This window comes from Prionailurus viverrinus, chromosome D1 (assembly GCF_022837055.1).
Source record: "Prionailurus viverrinus isolate Anna chromosome D1, UM_Priviv_1.0, whole genome shotgun sequence".
Classification (NCBI taxonomy): Eukaryota; Metazoa; Chordata; class Mammalia; order Carnivora; family Felidae; genus Prionailurus; species Prionailurus viverrinus.
In genome coordinates, this window is record NC_062570.1 from 13,408,076 (window position 1) to 13,428,664 (window position 20,589).

Below are 20,589 nucleotides of genomic sequence, written 5' to 3' on the forward strand. Positions count from 1 at the left end.
ATTCCAATCCTGTCCTCGAAATTCCACTCATTCTGTGTTTGCAGCCCTCTGCTTCCTCCAGTCAGCTTTTGCTTTTTTGTCCTTTTGGTGTCTGCTTCTTATCCACACTTTGATTCTCAATCTTTTCTCTCCTCTCTAGCTCGGAGAGTCACAGCACAATGAGATAAAGGATAAATAGCGCATTGGCTGGCCACAATAGGAGAGGGATTCTATCAAGTTTTAGTAAAACCTAGGTTTTACTTCCTTCCACCACCCCTGGCTCCCCTCCCTTTTGTATTTTCTGCAGCTAATAGGGACCTGGTACCTTGACTGCAGATTTTTTTTTTTTTTTAGGATGGGCAACAACCCAATTCTAAAGCTTACAAAGAGGTGAAGCATTGAGGGTGACCTTAGTAGTTTATTAGTGACTCATGTTAGAGCTGGAAACAGACTGGTCATTCATATCAGGATATTCAGTTCTGATCAAATTCTGTTACAAAAAAAAAAAAAATTAAAGTATATGCAACGGAAACTTTCAGGCAGTGTAATATCTGATTTCAATTATATACAATTCTGATGCAGTTTTCTATGTATCAAACCACTTCAAGCAATATTTAACCTCACAACTTTACGATATATTGGGGAGGGGGGAAAACAGAGACACATACATACACATATACATCACCTACTGAGATCAATAGTTATCCACTTGCTTTAGCAGTACACCATTTTAAAAGATTCCCAGAGTCACGGAGATAGAACAGACACTAGGAAAACATTTGTGTACTGAATACAGTTCCGAAGAACTGAACTGTCGTACGTTTTCTAGACTTCCAAGTCATTGAGAATTAAGATTATCTTAAATAAATTATCGAGCAAGAGGAACCACCACAGGATTATCTTCCCTAACCAATTTAGAAGTAAACCAAAACTTTATTATTTTTAATATTTATTTATTTTTGGGACGGAGAGAGACAGAGCCATGAGTGGGGGAGGGGCAGAGAGAGAGGGAGACACAGAATCCGAAGCAGGCTCCAGGCTCTGGAGAGCCCGATGCAGGGCTCGAACTCACGAACCACAAGATCATGACCTGTGCCGAAGTCGGACGCTTTACAGACTGAGCCACCCAGGCGCCCCTAAACCAAAGCTTTAAAACAGGAGACATTTCTGGGAAGCTCTTTGATGAGTACAACTCTACTGTACTGTAATGAAATTCACAAAGATGAATCAATAGCCAATATACAGACAAGCAAGAGTTTTAATTTGGGTAATGCACTTTTTATTCATTACTGGGCCTCAGTAAAACCTGCTATCCAACTTATGGATGCAGCACTTAATTACTCATGCTTCACTCTTCAAAAGGAGAAGTATTTAAGTTGTCCATCAGTACATCATGTAGAATAGCACCCAAGATGCCCTGAGTGAATGACAGAGAGTCAGAATGTGAGAGCTGGCATCATGCTGTTGGATTAAGACAGCTAAAGTATTCAGGCCAAACACTCATTAGAAGATTATTTATAACATGTATTTTAAATGCTCTCATTTCTGTTAATCTGGATTTTCATACTTGAGGACAAATTTAATTTCCCACACTGCAGACATATTTGTTATAGGTACGCCTCCAACCCATTTAAAGTGTTTTGCTGGTCATGCGTGCTTGTTAAAAACATCAAGCAGAAGTAAGCACGTATGATAACTAGAGCCTAAATAATTTTTTGAGAACGTAATTTTCTTTGCAAAAAGCAACTTAAAAAGGGAAGATGTCCCAGGTGGCCAGATTCTGCAAATCAGAAAATAAGTTCCTCATATGGCCCTACCTTCTATCAGTAGGAAGACCAAAAAAGCAGTTGCTCTGTTTCCAATGAGACAAGACGACGAGAAAATATAAACAAAGAATAAGGTCTGAAAAACATTTTTAAGTGGGTTTTCAACTATTCAAGCCAAAAAAAAAAAAAAAAATGCTGAGGCCCAATTACTCACATCACCTAATGCCAAGGTTGACACTGACCTGTTGACCTTCAATGACCTATTGACCTTCGTGTTCGTCAACAACTTAAGATCAAGGAGGTGCTAAGCACCCAGGTTCTTCCTGTTCTAAGTGCCACACCCAAGTCTTCAAGTGTAAGGTGAGCCTTTAATCTCGGAGGTGAAAACTTCCAAGAAAAACCACTGGAATTTATAGATTTAAAATTTTAAATGTAGATTACCCTTCAAAAATAGTTGTCTTGAAAGGCCACATACTTCTTCAAGAAATGCTGCTGTCACTTCCACACAGTCTGAACCACTCCTTTGACCGTTCCTTTCCATGACAGCCATTAGGTCACGCTCTCTAGGGTTTTATAGCTACACCTCTGTTTTCCTTTTTCAAAAGCCTTAACTAGGCTCACCTTAATAATGTGATTCCAAATGACTTTGGGCTGGTTTCAAATAAATCATCCCAAAGGATAAAGACCTGCTACTGCTGAGAAGATTCAAATAATCCAAATAAAATTCACAGAAATAGAAAAAAGGTTTTACTCAATGGCAACCTTAACGAAATACGTCTGTGTGACATTCTAAAGTGATCACTGCAAAAAACACAAAGTGTGTGTGTGTGTGTGCGCGTGTGTGCGCGTGTATTTTTAAACCTACGATAAGGTTTTTATTCTTAACGGGTAAAAGTTTTAAGTATCACAAGGTTTCAATACTCTGGAGCAAAACATTATATTATCAGCTGAAGAAATCCAACTCTCTGCTCTAGAAGTAACTTTTGGGAAACCTGGGGTTGAAATTCAGATATAAGAAGGGTTAAAGTCATAGACAACAGTCGATGCACTCTTTATATACGGGAAGCGTAACCACCGTTCATTCTAAATCTGTGTTTTCACTTACTAAACATATTACAAAGAAATGAGGACCACGAAAGGTAATTTGCATTCAATACAAAGCTGACCTTTGGGGCTCCTATGGAAAACATTAGATTCTTAGGGTGAATTCACTAACCTAATCTATTCCACTTTTCATGCCTGGATTTTCTTATAGCAAAGTGCTGCTGTCCACGGCCCCAAAAGCTTTTTCGTAGTTTGCGCTTTTTTTTTTTTTTATTTTACTAACTCTCATAAACTAGAACTACTACACATAACATAAATGCTAACACATCAAAGTCTTCCTTTTTGAATGAATTTCATATATTCATTCATTCTTCTATTTATTCAATCAATAGATACTGAGGCGCTGTGCCAGATATAAATACGATTTACCCTCACTCTTCACTTTATCTATATAGACAATGAGCATTCAATTAAGCTACATGTTACATAAAAGGTAGAGATTTGCTTCCACAACCTGGCAAGAAACGTTTAAGCAAGGCGTAAACTGTATTCAGAATTCAGAATTAAATCAGAAATACTCTGCTGAAACCAGTAATTTTGGGTTTCAATTTTCTTTTATCTTCTTTATTCTTACACCAGCTATAAATCGTATCACTACCCATTCATTCTTCTAAGACATGAGAACATTTAAGTGAACGTTCTGTTTATTCTTTCTCTACACCAGTGACTAAATTTAAATAAAATGTTCTCGGGGTTAAAGAAACATGCCATTTCTTTTAAAGTTGTCAACCCTCTAAAAAGTTAAAAAAGGAAAACCGAAAGAAGGACTGTCAATACATCATTGTAAACATACTAATAGATTAGCTTTAACCCATAAGCTTTTCAGTATACAACCTAAGAATTCTGTCAACTGAAAAAATATAAAAGAAAAGAAAAGAAGAGAGTAGGTGAATGCGGGGGCATCATGAAATCACGGTGCTTTTGAAACAGTTCATTTTCTTTGAGCTAGACAGTTATGCCAATTTAATCAACCAGAGAAGTTTAATAAAGAACTTCAATCAGTCCTTTTTTTTTTTTTTTTTTTTACTTTTCGTCAATTAAGAAACAGGAATTCGGTGCTTATAAATTATGTAGAAGTGAAATGGCAGGTCAGGAATTGCAAACTCCCCTTGAAGTGCGGCCGTGAGCCATGCAGCCAACAGAGCAGGCACCGCGGACCACGGGCCGAAGCTGGCTCTCCCCACCGAAGTGTGACGTGAGGCCAGCCCCTCAGTCTCTCTGTACTTCCCTATTCTCATCTGTAAATGGGGATAAAGACGGTATCTACCTCCAATTATTGCTTTGAGGTTTACTGAGGCTTTCTCGGCCCATGGTGTGGCGCTCAGTTCTAATGATACTGTGGAGAATCATCCCTGGCTGTAAATTTATACGTATAGTTAAAGAAGGGAAATAGAGGCCGATACACTTGCTTTTTGTGGTGACAGCATTAATGGAGGATGGGATGCTTAAAACAAAACAATAACACCCCACACTGATCGATTCAATCCTTGAGACACCTTACATTTCTTGACTACCTAAAAGTTTATTTAAAAAAAAATTTTAAGTGTATCTGAAGCAGCACCTGAGATGCCAGCGCAACTCCAACGCAGGGCTCGATCTCATGACCAGAACTGAAATCAAGAGTTGGGACGCTTAACCGAATGAGCCACCCAGGCGCCCCTAACTGTTTATTTTAAATTCCTTTAAGGAGAAAAATAAGAGAGGAGAATCATATGCGCACACAGGGGAAAGACAAAAGAGGAGAGATTCGAAATGAAAAAGCCAAGATTTATGCCGCAGGAAATCCACGGCCAGCCGAAAACGCCAAGACAAAAGGGGGAAATCCCAATGTATCTGGACCCATAATGAAGCTTTCCATATGATCACAGTTTCTTTCTTAAATTACACTGATGACAGTGTTCTAAAAGTGTTAGAGTACCTTCCCTCTTAAACAGGGTAAAATGAAAAGAATTTTACCTTTATTGCTGATTCAGGTCACACTGGCATCCTTCTCAATGTTCTCAATGAAGTACTTGATCAATGATAAGCTGCTTGAGGCTACTTGATTCCATTTCTCTGATCCGCCCCACCCCTACCCCACCCCCACTCTGTACCTCTCAAACTTCAAGTTTTCTGTCTCCAGTGTGTGTGTGTTGGGCGGGGGGAGGTGTGGAGAACAAATAACGAAGAAAAAATTTTGTACGAGTTCCACAGGACTATAGAATTAAGAAGCAATTTGGTTATGGTAAAACCCTGGGGGCTTTTGAGCAATCTGCCTCAATTTTAAAGCAAATACTTTGACGTATTTTGTAGCAGCTCGAGAGGCCTTTCTCGTAGCCTTCAGGTATGTTTTAGATAGCTGAGGTCTGCTACACGGTCCCCAGATAAGTGAGGTGGCACTGTGGCGGCCACATCACCAGATCCTAGAAAAAAGAGACAACACTCCCTTCAATAAAAGAGGGGAAGGGAGATTCCTTGAACACATTTCAGTTTCTGACCCAGAAATCCACTCTTTAAAATGAAAGAAAAGGAATACTGTAGGTAACACAAAAGTCTGCGGCATCTTATCATTTCACTGTGCTTTGAGCAAGCTTTCAGAACCATCTGATAGGGGATTCTATTAGTTACAAGCATTATACGCTGGAAAAACAAACAAGTGCCACTTTACATAGTTGAACCAATTCATGATATGACACCTCTATAAAGCAGGGAGAAAGATGATCTTATTATAGCCTGTTTTCCAGGGCTGTGTAGAACTACACCTAACTTTCCCCAAGCCCTGTTCAGGTGATGGGAGGATACCGCCCAATGACTTCCGTGGCACCAGTTTTATTTAAAAGCCTAGTTGAGGTAAAACAACAACAAAGAGGTAATAGACATTTTAAATATTTAATCAAGGAGGACCTCTGAGGAAAAGAACAAACCATAATCGTCATCATGACCCTCAACGCTAACATTTGTGGGGACCTTACTGTCCATGAGCCAATGGGCTAACGCCTCTTGTTCTGCCCTCACGGTGGCGCTGGCGAGGACAGTCCCATTCTACTTGGCTTCCCCAGATGAGCAAAGACGGCTGGTGAGGTCAGAACCGTCTCACAGGAGAAAACCCCACCTTCGCTCACGAAAAGCTTTTTTGTTTACGGTGAGGTAAACAAAACAGCTTCATCATTTTAGACCCATATCCTTGGTGTATATTTTCTCTTGCTTTTTTAAATTTTTTTTTTTAACGTTTATTTATTTTTGAGACAGAGAGAGACAGAGCATGAACGGGGGAGGGGCAGAGAGAGAGGAAGACACAGAATCGGAAGCAGGCTCCAGGCTCTGGGCCATCAGCCCAGAGCCCAACACGGGGCTTGAACTCACGGACCGTGAGATCGTGACCTGAGCTGAAGTCGGACGCTTAACCGACTGAGCCACCCAGGAGCCCCTCTTGCTTTTTTAAAAAAACAAAGTTCATTTATTCATTTTTGAGAGAGGGAGAGAAAGAGAAAGAAAGCAAGGGTAGGGCAGAGAGAGAGGGAGACAGAGAATCCCAAGCAGGCTCCTGGCTATCAGCACAGAGCTGGACGTGGGGCTCAAACTCACGAACTGTGAGACCATGACCTGAGCCGAAATCAAGAGTCAGATGTTTAACCAACTGAGCCACCCAGGTGCCCCTTCTCTTGCTTGCTGAGAAGAGATTAAGTAATCAGATGGGCAGAGAAAGGCCAACGGAAAGATGCCCTATATCCAGAAAACATAACAGTTTTCCCAAACTCGACGGAAGGTCTTCAGATTAGTTTCCACCTGCGGGCACAGGGAAAATATTTTCCTGCTTTAAGATACTTTTCCGTCCTTTAATTCGTTCATCAACCATTGATGCAGATGTGCCGTGCAAACTTCAATCGAACATGTTCCCTACCTGCAAGAACCTCATGGTCTAGAATGGAGGACAGAAATGTAAACACTGAATTATACAACGATGCGACAAAACAGTGACAGCCCCGTGAGGGGCTGTGACAAGTGAGCTAGGCAAGGTGGTGATTGGTTAACTATCAGGAAAAAATATATGGATTTGTTTCTTTCTCCGATGCTGCTTCATTTAAATGTTAAGACTCTGGCTTTTGGCTAAGTCCAATTTAAAATGCCCTAGACATTAAGTGCACTCATAAGACATTGACGACAGATTAACAGCACTTCTTGGTAGGTGTGTTTGCTCCCCACCATCTTTAGCAAGTAATTCTACACTCAAGCATCTCATGTTTTGATCACTGGAGGGTAGGATGCTACATAAATATACTGCTGAAATGTACTAATCCATTAAGAGTAGCCTCAAAATAGTTGAAATCATAGGACTGTGAGATTACAGTCAATCACATTCAGAAAACACTTCAAAAAATATCTACTCCTCCTTTTTCCATACCAATACTAGAGTAACAAGATTTATCAATGAATAGTGTATTTAAAACAAAACTGCCCTCTACATAAAATAAAGAGCATACACTGACCCTGGCTTAGACTACATCTAATTTATTTCTTGCCCCTCCCTCACCAGAAGTCAAACCAAAGGTAATTTGTGTCTGCACAAAACCAAAATTGCTTGGCTGTGCTAATACTCACAAAGTCTGATGACTGTTGCCTAAATCCTATCTTAATAACAACACTAACTGTGCAATAAGAACTCTGACATGCTCTTGCTTGTGGTGAAGTAGCAAGGAGATAAACCCAACCTCCACACGGGTTCAGATGTCTCAAAGATCTTGACATCGCTCTTCCTAAAGCATCAGGAAATGTTGGGAGTATAATTTCTCTAAACAGTGTGAGCAGAAAATCAGACATTGCCTCTAAAATTGAATCAAGGTAGGGGAAAGTATGTAGGTCCTTGGAGGAAATAGACTAGAGAAGCCAAAAGAAATAATATTGGCCGCAATTTCTCATGTCAACGCAAGAACGGTCTCTGAACAAAGATCCTGAATGGAAACCCAATTTTACATTAAGCAGTGACCATGTATACAATAATATTTGCAGACAATAGTGATTATGCTTTCTCGGTTTTCCTGAATAATGATTAGCATGTCAGCAGTATGGACAATAGCTTCCCAAACGAACAAAAGGGAATTACAAACCTACCAAAATGTCCCTATGCTACCATGCTTCCCAGAGACAAAAAAAAAAAAAAAACAAAGAAAGAAAGAAAGAAAGAAAGAAAGAGGAAATAAAGCAAGCATTTCCAAATGTTGGAAAACAACAAGTATTTGTCAGATTTACATTATGATTTCAAAGTATAAAAACACATGTGTACAAACTACTGAGCTCTTGATATCACCATAAGGAGGTGAGCTAGATGTTCTGCTAGTTATTACAATCATCTTTAAAAACAGCTTGGGCATTAAGACACTAAAGGGGGAAATGATCATTGTAGATGGTATTGGCTATTGTCTAAAGTCTAAGGTTAACTGTGGGACTTTGCAAAACAAAGGTGATAGGCAGCTGATTGGTTAGGGAAAGCCTATGATGTCACAGACTGTGAACTTCTTCCATGCAGCCGGGCACCGGGCACCAGGCTGGCCTGCCACTCTGCATCTCCAACCCCTTCCTACACCTAGTCGAGCAGATGACTAAGCTCTTTCCAGTGTGAGAGGTTAACATGTGCCATTTCTAGCCTGGGGCCCGAAGATCAGGCTGCTCCTCCTCCATGCTTTCTCTTTCCGCCTCCCAAGAGGCTGAAATCACAGGACCACCATGACTCCAGAAGCTCCACGTGGAAAGTAGCAGAGCCACCATTAGCCTATGTCCCTGGATGGCTGGGTGGAGCCAGGCTATCCACAGACCTGGAACATCCACCCTAGACTATTAAGTAGGAGGAATTTCTAACTATGCAACTCATTGCAAATTTTAAGCTTTCTATCCTCACCTACACAGTCTCAGAGAATTGCTAATAAAGATGCAAGAGTATCGGTAACAATACTACACATAATGTTCTCAATGGACCCATCGTGGAGTGTCCAGTTCATCTGGCCGGTCAACCAAGTGAGTCCACTGGACCCAGGATACCCCTGTACAAATACCACCACTACCTCAGTTGATCTTGGACTTGTAAGCATGGGGAAGGGCAGGAGTAGGCGCCATTCTCCTCGGGATTCCCTAATCAAAACTCACTGGTAAATACTGTGTAAAGGTAAGTGGATGAACACTGGGGAGGAAAGAATGGTCAGGAACCACTAAGTAATTAAGCTAATGAGCCCAGATCCCTATTATGCATCAACGTAGTCACTTCTCCTTCTCATCCCCAGTAAATTATTTCTTCTGTGAATGTAAAAAGTTCACACACACAAAATAATTGCCCCTGCCCTTCAACTTCAAAGGACATGCCTCACTATAATTGATGTAAGTGAGCCTTACTAATTTCTAAGAAACATGAACTGGGTAGACAAGTAAGTACTCAGAATGAAGAGTCGAAGACTATAGTATGATCATGTGGAACGTGTTCGTTCCCCACTCATTAATGAAAGATTTCTTTTAAGCGCCTCTCAGGTACCCTGCTGGATGCCACAGATATGATAGTAAACTCAGGGCACATAATTCCTGTGCTCGGGAACCACTGACAGAATTCCTGGAGCCAGCTTGTACGGCAGACACAGGGCCAGGCGAAGAGGAACCGTACCGTAAACGCCCACCAAGCAGTCACCCACAGATCCTGCCAGAATCGCCAAAACACAGATTGTCAAGAGGAGTTCGTCTCATAGACAAAGTGACCATACAGAAACAAATAACTCTCCAGCCAAATCAATTGTGACCGTGACATATTGGTATCTAGAGCAAATGGTCACTTTGAGTGAGAACTTGTTTTGTAAATTAGGGGAGGAAGTTCACGAAACGTTCAAAAACTCCAAGCAAGCCACTGGGATGTAAATTGTGACCAGGTTCTTAGCTGACACGTTCAACAGTTTAATTTGGGTACGGCTCTCAGCAGTGCTGGGCATATGTGAGAGAAACAGATGCCCTGAATCATTTCAGAGTACATTCCTGTCAGAATTGTCCTTTGTGACACTAAAATCAATTTCTTCTGCCTTTACTAACAGTTCTACCCAAAGAAAAAGGGGGGAGAGGGAGGGGGGAGACAAGCATTCTCTTAATCGAATGTCTTCCCACTGAGACAAAATTAAACCCAAATCTATTAAACATTCCAAATTTATGTTCGATTTTTATAATTAGTGTTGCTTTGGTAGAAAGGCTGGTGATAGGACAGGATGGGACACGATCCATTTGTGCTGAGAACCCCCAAGTTTTTGATGTGTCCTGGGGAAAGGAGGGAAACCCCCAAGAGTTGTTACGTAACAAAGTAAGACTCCAACTTGTGTCCAAACTCGCCCAGAAAAGCGCACGAGAATGGATTCTCTTTTGCTTGGGAATTTCACCTACTCACCCAAACTCAGAAAATGTCTTCACACCTTCTCTCCTTGCAGACGGTCAAATTCACGTGGCTACCTCTCCTTAGACTCTGTAGGGCATCTCTGAATATACTTTACGACAAGGGCCTGGAGAGTTGGCTTGGAAACTCAATTAAACTCAAGGCTCATGTTTAGCCAAAAAAATAAATACTAAATCAAAACACCACCAAACAAAAATGGGAACATACATCGGGCGTCTAAACGTTGCGATGTGTCACCTCTCTCCTGAAGGAGGAAAAAGTTCCCCAGTTCCCTACCTCGAGCCACTCCAATTAAAGACGATTGTTTTTTTTCTTTCCTATCTTAGGTATCTTGACCTACCATAAAAGCCTATAACACTCTAGCTAAAAGCAGAATAAGTAATAATACAACGTCATGCGATTTTCACTAGGTTTGGAGGATGTTTTCTAGCACGTCTCTCTTCACCTGCTTCCCAATATTGATTTAATGCAAAGCCATTACCAGCTCCTCCGGCACGTAGGCATTCATAAAGAGAATGCCTGGAAAGTCACCTCCCACCAGAACCCGAATAATTTTGCCAACTGTGGCCATGCCTGAGAATAACCTTAATCTCCCAAAGGAACTCATCATTTACTGGACTGAGATTCCCTTGACAGCCAAGGAGGGAAGAAGGAAGAGGCAGAGGTTTGGACCACGGTGTGTCCTCATTCTGAGATAGAATGCCCATCCCTTCCGCCTGGCACCTTCTCTTGCTAGAGCCAAGAGGAGACACAGGCATCAAGAAGAGCATTGAGCAAATGAGGAGGATCTTACCCAGACAGGTGGAACCACAGACTCATCATGAAAGTGCTTTATGCTGCCAAGAACGGCCATTTTGAGCTGACACCCAGAGAACTGCCATGTCCCGTTAGTGAGGATACCTGGTTGGCCTTGATAAAACGACACGAACTCCAATATCTAGCTTAGGGCCCTGGAAGAGAAGATTTAGCATACTGGACATGAAGAAAAGCCATGCCGAAGGTTCCGTGGAAGTATCATACTAACATCGTTTACAAGAACAAAACTGACTGTATGGCAAGATAAAGCACAAGAAAATGCCACATGCTGTACCGACTTCCCAGGCAGCAAAGTTAATGAGTTGCAGATCACGAGCACCTCGATGTAAAACCACAGTGTGTGCATGTTATGAAATTACTCTACAAAAGATTGCTTAAGCAAATTTACAATGAAAAACAACATCAAAACACCAAGGAGGTGGAATGAATATAAACATGAAACACACTTAAACACCTAGGATGTCTTATTTTAAGGAGGAAAAAAAAAAAAGATCCTCAACCTTCAACAATGACTTTTTCAAGCTACAAAAGCAAGATCAAATAAGCGTCCGGGTTGTCTTCATAACAATATATATTTTACACAGGCCAATAAGCCCAACCACAGAAAATTGATCTTCAATTGCCCCTGCAGCCATGCAGACAGCACGCGGAAATCCATCCGTGGGCACTCTTCAAAGGGTCCAAGTGAATACACAACACCTGGAGATGAACAAGAAAAATTTAAATGGGGCCCGTGGGTCTCTAAAGAGCAGTTTCTAACTGGCCCATAAGCTAATAAGAGTGGATATAAACTGTGAACAACCAGTGCCCTACCAGGAGGAACATTTATCACACTAACATGCCTGTAAAGTGGAAAGGGTTCATCCACATGCTCTCTGCAGTTTCCATTAGAATGTTAATTGTTCAAACTGAAGAAAAGGAGACATAAGGAATGGCTTTCACCATCACATGTTAAGTTTATTTTTGTTCCTCTGACCAGTTCCCAAGGGGCAGGAGGCTAATGACTGTTCTTCATCATCAACCGCAAAGGATATTTACATCCATCCTGTAACCATGACAGCTGTGTCACTAATTCCCTAACTGCCTCCACAACATGAACCAATCATCTGGCATGAAGCTGCAAGATGGAGTGCCCTGCGGTCATTATTCACCAAGCACTTTCATTAACAAACTGCCCTTAATTACAGTGGTAATTGCAAAATTATTTCATAGCAGCAATTATTTTTCTCAGCCAATCCAGGCTATTTAAGTAGGACACTGCCTATGAAAATGGCAAAAGGCCAAGTAATCTATGACCAAAGATATGTTTTAATTGTACTACAAACTTAGTTTCAAAATATTGCATCAGAGGGCTTTGAAATTGTATTACACATCCCATTACGCACTCCACACACACACTCTCACAAATAAAGCTACCCTTCTCTACTTTGTAGTTTGAAAGCAAAATGCATTTATAACATTCACAGGAAGTACCTAAACTAATGCTATTGTCTAGCAAACTAAAAATAAGGAATTTGTAGATCTACACCTATACTTTGAGAATTGCTGAACACACTAACCCATCCATTAGGGACATCATCGCCAACCCCCCACCCAACACCCATTCCTTTCATGTAAGAGCCTTTTGTTCTTTCATATTTATACACTTAGATACCCAGCTATGAGAAGGAGTGCTGGTATACCTATCTGTTGGCTTTAGAAAACAAGGCACAGGCAGGTTTCCAGAAATCACACCTGGATCATCAAGATTACAGACTGAAATACATCTCTGCTTGGTTTCCCTGTGTTCCAACTTGAGACTTCTTCGGCATTTATCCCGAAGAAGAAACCGAAGTCACAGTGTCCTATTTGGAGTTTTCCAGGACGTCACTGAACAAGAAATGTGTGATTTGGAGTGATGAGGGAGATGTGGTTGAATCAAGATACAACTGTTAATACTGCAGTCAGACGACATGAAAACTTGAATACTATTCTAAGGAGTCTGAGTGTTATCTGGTAGATAGCAAAGACCTCTGGGAGGCAAAGGATGAAGACTGACTGAATTCAAAGAGTGGCAATGCATATAGAGCAACAGGGTTGAGAAACTCACAGTGTTGCAGATAGAATTATACTTGGTGACTGTTGGGTACAGACAATAGTAAAAGAACTACTCATAGATTACTCTGAGGTTTCCAGCTTGGAAGAATAGGTAGATGATGAGCTAGGGAATGCAATGGAGATCTGTAATACATTTGAACATTTTAAGTTTCAATCATCTATAGGATATTACCTAGAAATATTTAGGGAAGGAGCTAGAAAGAATAGTTAACATTTATTGGCTTAGTTTTTATAGGCTAGGCATGGTGCTAAATGCATTAGATATATAAGCTCAAGTGACACTCAAAACAGTAAGATCTATGGATTACATCCTATTTTTACAACCATTTTTATTTTTTATTTTTTTTTCAACGTTTATTTATTTTTGGGACAGAGAGAGACAGAGCATGAACGGGGGAGGGGCAGAGAGAGAGGGAGACACAGAATCGGAAACAGGCTCCAGGCTCTGAGCCATCAGCCCAGAGCCTGACGCGGGGCTCGAACTCACAGACTGCGAGATCGTGACCTGGCTGAAGTCGGACGCTCAACCGACTGCGCCACCCAGGCGCCCCTACAACCATTTTTAAAGACAAGGAAACTGAGGCTCAATGGTATGAAAAACCGCCCGGGGTCATTATGGCAGAAAATGCTAGTTACTTAGCGAATATTCACTCTTCCCTTTGCCTTTTGTGACAGAATCCTCCCCCCCCCCCCCCCCGCCCCAGCTGTCCATGGTAAAGATAACATTTCCTACCTCCTTCACATCCAGGTCATGTGCTATAACTGGAAGTGTTGTGTGGGATGGAAACAACAACAACAACAACAACAACCGGTTCTGCTGAGAGGAGCTCTTGTCTTTCCTGGTGTCCAAGAGGCAGCTGCACTAGCTAAACCTCCAGCAGTCATCTTGCACTATGACCTCCAGGGCAAAAGTCACCAACTGGAGACAGTGAAGCAGAAATAAAGATGCAGGCTAAGTTCCTGAAGATTTGGATGGAGGCTCTGAATGGACTGCCTGTCTCTGGGACTTCTTGGAGGTAAAAATAAGCTAGTGTTTAAACCACTATTTTGAGGCAGGGGGGCTCTTTTAGAGTCAAATGGAATTCCTAAACGATACAGTCACACAGGTAATAAGGAGGAGTCAGGATTTGAAAGCCTTCATCCTGATTCCAATTTTTATCCTCCTAACAAAAGGGCTAGATGGATCAGGAGAGGTTGAGGCTACAAGTGCAGACTGTCAATTATGGGTGCACGCACATCTCGACAGTTCCGTTACTTCGGCTAAGACAAAAAAGGCAAAATACTCAGCATCATTGTAAAATGAAAGTTCTATCATTAGGTAAATAATCTGATGATAGGGAATTAACACCTTACCAGTTTCAGAGAATTAAAATAAATAATTCTAACATCCCTCAAATCATCAGGCACAATTTTATCTTTCCGTTGGGGTCGCATTTTGGGGTCCCGTGGAATATTTTTATTAGACAGTGCTACGGAAGAATTGATGGGGCGCCTGGGTGGCTCAGTTGGTTGAGCCTCCAACTCGCGATTTCGGCTCAGGTCTTGATTCCAGGGTTGTGGGATCAAGCCCCGTGTTGGGCTCTGTGCCAAGCATGGAGGCTGCTTGAGGTTCTCGCTATCTCTCCCGCTATCCCTCTACCCCGCCAGCTCCCTTAAAAATAAATAAACAAATAAGTAAATAAATATAAATAATTGGCAAGTTACCTATGTACTGAGTAAGTAAGAAATAATCTAGTTCCTTATTTTCTAAACTTTAATTAGATGAACATCAACTTCTGTAAAGAAACAAAACACCAATGATTTTGCAACAAGGTTAGGTTTCCACATAAAAATAATCTGCAATTTCTCCTCTCAAAATCATTAATAATTTATAGGCTACGATCAGTTATTATGTTACATTTCCGGCACAGGCAGATGTTTATAGATATTTCCCTCTATTACACATTGGTGAAGAATTGCAAAATTAGCGTTTGCACCTTCCCCAACAGAGTATCTGAAAGGATGATGTAGTTAGGGATTTGTGATGACAATACCCTTCCAAGTCAAAGGAAATCGTTTCTTTACCTAACTTAGGAAAAAACCTTCAACATAAAATATAGGCATTCCCAGAGAGAAATTATATTCCCTTGTTTAATTATTACTTTTGAGGTTCATGATTTCACTAGAATTCCAAATCTAGTCTTTGTGGCAAAGAGAAGAGACAAATGGATTATTCTATCTCAAGCCATATTTTAAAATACCCACATAGTTCATGCTTTTAACAACAGTACAGCCAGTAAGTGAATGTATTTCATTTTGATGATTTCATATATTGCATTAATGAGAAAGATTGAGGCATATTATCTTAGGATCTAAAATACTGTGTAATTACAAGTTTTATGCCAGCTTTCAAGTAATTTAGTTTTTCAAAGATAGTAAAAGGAAAAGAATCTGAGCTAGACAGACAGCCTCTCCTTAACAATGGGAGAAAGTAATTCAACTTAACAATCTTGGTTTTCTCCCTGAAGAGCTGTGTGATCAGTGAGAAGCACTGGATTAATTCCATACTCTCTCTGCTTATATATGTTTTTAACATCCTCTGGAGTAAATACGCTCGCAAGAAGCACACAGCACGCGGGAGAAAATGTATACTGTGTAGGACACTCTCTGGGCTCTCCGTGGTGACTAAAAGCAAACATAATAAAACAATCTGCCATAAATCCTGTGCTTCTCCATTTACCTATTCTTCTCGGAGCACTTTAAAACATGCAAATCATATTCCAATGCATGCTTAATGTTTGACCCAGATTACACAAAAGAATGCCAGGGCAATAAAAATCTTCATGCGCTCTGGTTGCAAATGTTCAAGGGTAAAGACAGGCAGTAAACTACTACCACCATAACGCCGTGGATTCTTCTTCCTAATACCCTAGTTCCAATAGCTGCTAACTACCAAAACTTGCTGTGGTATTCAGGTCCTACAGTAAATCGTCCTCCACGATTTCCTGACTACGTTAGCACCACATGTTTGTCTTCCTAGTAATTTCGCAACAGAGGTGTGACACTCCAGGCAAAGCATTCCATAGGGTTAGAGCACTGCTTGAGGGAGCCAGAGGAATGCAATCATCACCCACAAATGCACCATCTGCTGTGGCTTACTGCTTAATTAAACGAAAACTGGTAGGTTCTTAATTCTCACAGCTCATAAAAATAAAGGTCACAACAGAGTATTAGCATCATGCATCATCCGCATAACATACAGTTGCTAAAGTATATTTTGCCAACCTGTCACTCAAAAGAAAAAAGAAATACACCATCTAGCTGACGCCCAAGCATGGCAAGATCCCATCACTCTGATAGCAGATCAGTGACAGTACAGCTGAACTGTCAGCCTGAGGGAATAGAAGGTTCAGATTTTGGTCTTTGTTCTTTACCTCTCTCCTATAGCACTTGCCAAAAAAATTCTTCCATACGTTACAATAAGACCACTCACGGGTTTGTCTGATGGATCACTCATTCATGTCTTCAACAATTTATCAAGGGTTTCCGCATGCAAGACATTTTGCTTAGTATTCTGGAAGATGCAAAGATGAATCAGACACAAATTTTAAGTACGTATAGCTCCTGATGATCCCACTGGGTGTGTGTGTGTGTGTGTGTGTGTGTGTGTGTGTGTGTGTATAGTGTGTATATAATAGTTTTATTGAGATAAAATTCATATATCATGCAATTCACCCACTTTAAAGTGTGCAATTCAATTGCTTTTTAGTATCTCCACTGAGTTGTACAAATATCACCACTACCTAATTTCAGAACACTGTCTTCATTCCAAAAGAAATTTCATACCCATTAGTAGCCACTCCTGTTCTCATCCCCCAGCTGCTGGCAGACCACTGATCTACTTTCTGTCTCTCTAGTTTTGCCTCTACTGGACATTTCATATAAACGGAATCAAATAACACGCGGCCTTTGAGCTGCTTCTACTTAGCATGGTTTCAGTGTTTATGTCACAGCATGTATCAGTGCCTCATCCTTTTTTGCTGAATCAAGTATTGTAGAGTGGGGATACACTGCATGATTTTTCAGCTAATGGACATTTGAGTCGTTTCCATTTTCTGGTTATTATGAGTAATGCTGCTATAAACATTCACGGACATGTCTGTGTGTGGATTTAATTCTCTTGGGTATACAGCCAGGAGGGGAACTGCTGTGTCAGATGTAGCTCTATGTTTAACTTTTGGAGAAACTGCCAGGATGCACGCTTTTGCACTGTCGGTTGGGCTAATACGTTATCACAAGCAAGGTACGAAGATTCCAACTTCTCCATATCTTTGTCAACACTTATTATTGTCTGTTTTTTACTTTAGTCATTCTCACGGATGTGTAGTAGTAGTATCTTACTGTGGTTTTCAGTTGAATTTCTCTAATGAAGTTGAGCATCTTTTCATGTGCTTTAGTGGCCATTTGGAAAGAGGCACTCTATGTTCTGGGCAACTCTGAATCAGCCATTTGGTAGAAATACATGAAGTGCTCTATTTGCAATCTTCCAGCACCTATGTGTGACATTTTCCAAACCACTAATATATTTTCTCTAAGGTCTCTCTGATGTTGAAATCCAAACACCAGCACAAATGTCCCAACACAGACAGTCTTGATGATTCTATAGCGTAATTTTCCTGGGGAGTTGGGTCGAGTGGTGAGTGAGGAGAGAAAATCTCCCTTGACTAGTTCGTTCGTTCTAGCCCATTTCCCACATCTACTGGAAGTCAGCTAATAAGAATTTCTGAAGAAAGTAAGTGACTTGGGAGTTAGTGTTCCAGGACAGGGAGTAGGGAGCCATGCAGAGAACCCAGCAGAATGCACAAACACGGAACTCGGGAGAAGGTCGGGATTAGAGATGTCACGGGAGAAGAAAGAGCCACAGTCCGTTCATATGGTAAAGAGAAAAGCTCTACATTGTTCTTAACGCCTTTTGAGCCGACTCACTCTAGTTTGAAACAATTGAGAACTTAATTCAGTGATATAGTTATGAGATGCTGATGAATGAAAATATCTCATCTTCCTTACTGCACCTGTACAAGTGATCACGTGTCTCCCTTCAGGCTTCTCTGAACTGAATCATGCACTCTCAACTTTCTTCGCTCTGGGTTTGTTTTTTGTTTTGTTTTTTTTTTTTAACTTCCTAACGTTTCTCTCCAAATAAGGCGACTAAAACCAAAATAAATGAACAACACCAACAATAAAGATGTTGATTCGGATGCCATGGTGTCTACACGAAACAGAAGAAGGCAAAACGGGGAAGGAGTCACTAGCACTCTCGCATACGATATACTCCAGGCCCTCAATCGATAACTCTGTTCTCTCTCGTTGGTGTGTCTGTGGAGAAGGTGCATGACAGCAGAAATAGACGGAGACCTTAAAAAGCAATTAAGGGTGAGGAGTTTCCTGCCAAACGGCAAGTACAGATGTAACCTGCTTCCCCCACAGAGCTTAGCTTCATTTCATGGCCAAGAAAAAGGTTGATAAATACTCTATGATGAACAAGTGATCAAATTTATAAAAACTAAAGATGAGGAATGACCAATGGGAGAACACAGGTGCTACGGAGAGGCTGAACCGGTTTCCGCGCTTCCTGCTTCCTGTAGGTGGCACCAAACTCCTTGAAGAGGAAACAGAAAGCAAAGTTAAAAGGCTGGTGTGTGACTACAAGGAAGCGCTGAAGAATTCGCTCCTGAGCTGGCAATTTCTCATTCGAGGCAGCTTTTCCGCATTGGTATCGGCAAGCTTTAAATTTCAGAAGTGATTCACCTGTACCACGCTATTTATGAGCTTCTTTTCTTTCCCTCTAAGTGCCCAGCCTCACATTAACAGTATGACCAGCTTCACTGCTCAGCTCAACTGTGTCCATCACTGCTGGAATGGAAGGTTCGTTACAGCATCTATTAAAAGGATTTTCAAAGGTAAAATAGCATTTTAAGGCCATTAGGACCCCTTAAGATCGACAGGAAGAACTGTTACAGAACTGTTATTTACAACCATCAACCAGAAAGAACATGGTTTCTGGTGCCCACAACAGCCACAGGTAACCGACAATAACTTGGATTACCTTCTCAGAAATCTCTCACACACCTACATGCTCCGGATCTCTCAGGCTTTGGGGCCAAAGAGGGACTCTTACAGGAACACATCTCAGACGTGCATCTCCTGGTGGCCCTGCTCTGGGAGGCAGTCTTGGATCAGATCAGATCAGAGTCCTCCATAAGGGTCCCTGCCAAAAAGCAGCAGGGTCCTGGAGGGGAGGAAGGGTGTGGGGGAGGGGGGACGTGGGGAGCCCAGCGGGTCGGTCAAATTGGAATAAAAGGAGGATGAACGGAAGGGTGTGTCTCTGAAGGAAGACACAAGCAAGTGAGAATTAGAGATTTTGTCCCAGGTTTTCACCATCATTCTCAAGACCCGATTTTTCTAACATTTCCTGCCAACCTTCTGAAATTTTTAAACAACGGCAGCCAAGACTGACTTCCATTCGGCACAATTACATAAGACCAAGCAGTGCATTGCTCTCATTTTTGGAGCTTTGTTTTAAGCTCCCTCATTAATCTTTCAGTCTTTTCCCATCTCTGCTTGACTATAACTGCCCTGAATTTATCCAAGCCTGCAGTATGCCAGGCTCACTGGTGTCTAAATCACCGAGAGCTGAATACACATTCTACTCATGGGACTCCACACTTCCATCAGAAAGAACCAATCACAGCTTAGGAGAGGTAAACCTCTTTTTAATTGTATTCTATGATACTAACAGGCATTCATTACACATGGACCTTAAAACAAGATTTGCTCTTGGCTGCTCATAATTGTATTTCTACAGCAGTTTAAACCGTTGGCACCTGCAATTGCTAGCAGGCCTGAGCTAAGAATTTCTATTATCCCAGTTTTAAGGGTTACATTTAAAATAAAACTCAGAGGGGCAAAACATTACATATACACATATTTACACAAATTAAATACTATGCACAAGTCAATACCTTCTGCACACAAAACTACATTAAACTCAATTAGCCCTAAGCAAAACTACAGGAAGCAGGTTTTCTGTGAACCAACAGAGCTGTTGTATATAATAAAGAATATAAAAGCTGCTAGATTAGAGTTCCGCAGCACTGTCAATAAATGCTTTTAAAAGAGCATTATCGATACTTATTTCTAAATTAATTAACATAAATGAAATTAACCTAAAACAAGCCAACCCAGGAAATTCATATACAAATATCCTCACACTTTTGGGTTGTAATAAAGAAGAACTTTTTAAGCATGTATATGTCGTCTGGGGCTTTTCCAGAAGGATATTCCTAACTATGAGCCATGCAATAGTCACCAAACTAAAGGACAATGTCCTTCTTGTTATGGTTTCCTACTTGATTATGACCAAAATTAAATTATACAAATATTTCACTAAATATCTTC

The 20,589-nt window shown here is 41.0% G+C and overlaps 1 protein-coding gene and 1 long non-coding RNA gene across 7 annotated transcripts in view; one reads left to right on the forward strand and one right to left on the reverse strand.

Moving 5' to 3' along the window:
* The window catches only part of CADM1 (cell adhesion molecule 1), a 329,783-nt gene that overhangs the window by 129,598 nt on the left and 179,596 nt on the right, over positions 1 to 20,589 (reverse strand). The window lies entirely within an intron of this gene.
* Positions 8,348 to 14,543, forward strand: LOC125177026 (uncharacterized). The gene is made up of 2 exons (XR_007156483.1): positions 8,348 to 8,985; positions 13,901 to 14,543. It is a non-coding gene; the product is annotated as an uncharacterized LOC125177026 (long non-coding RNA).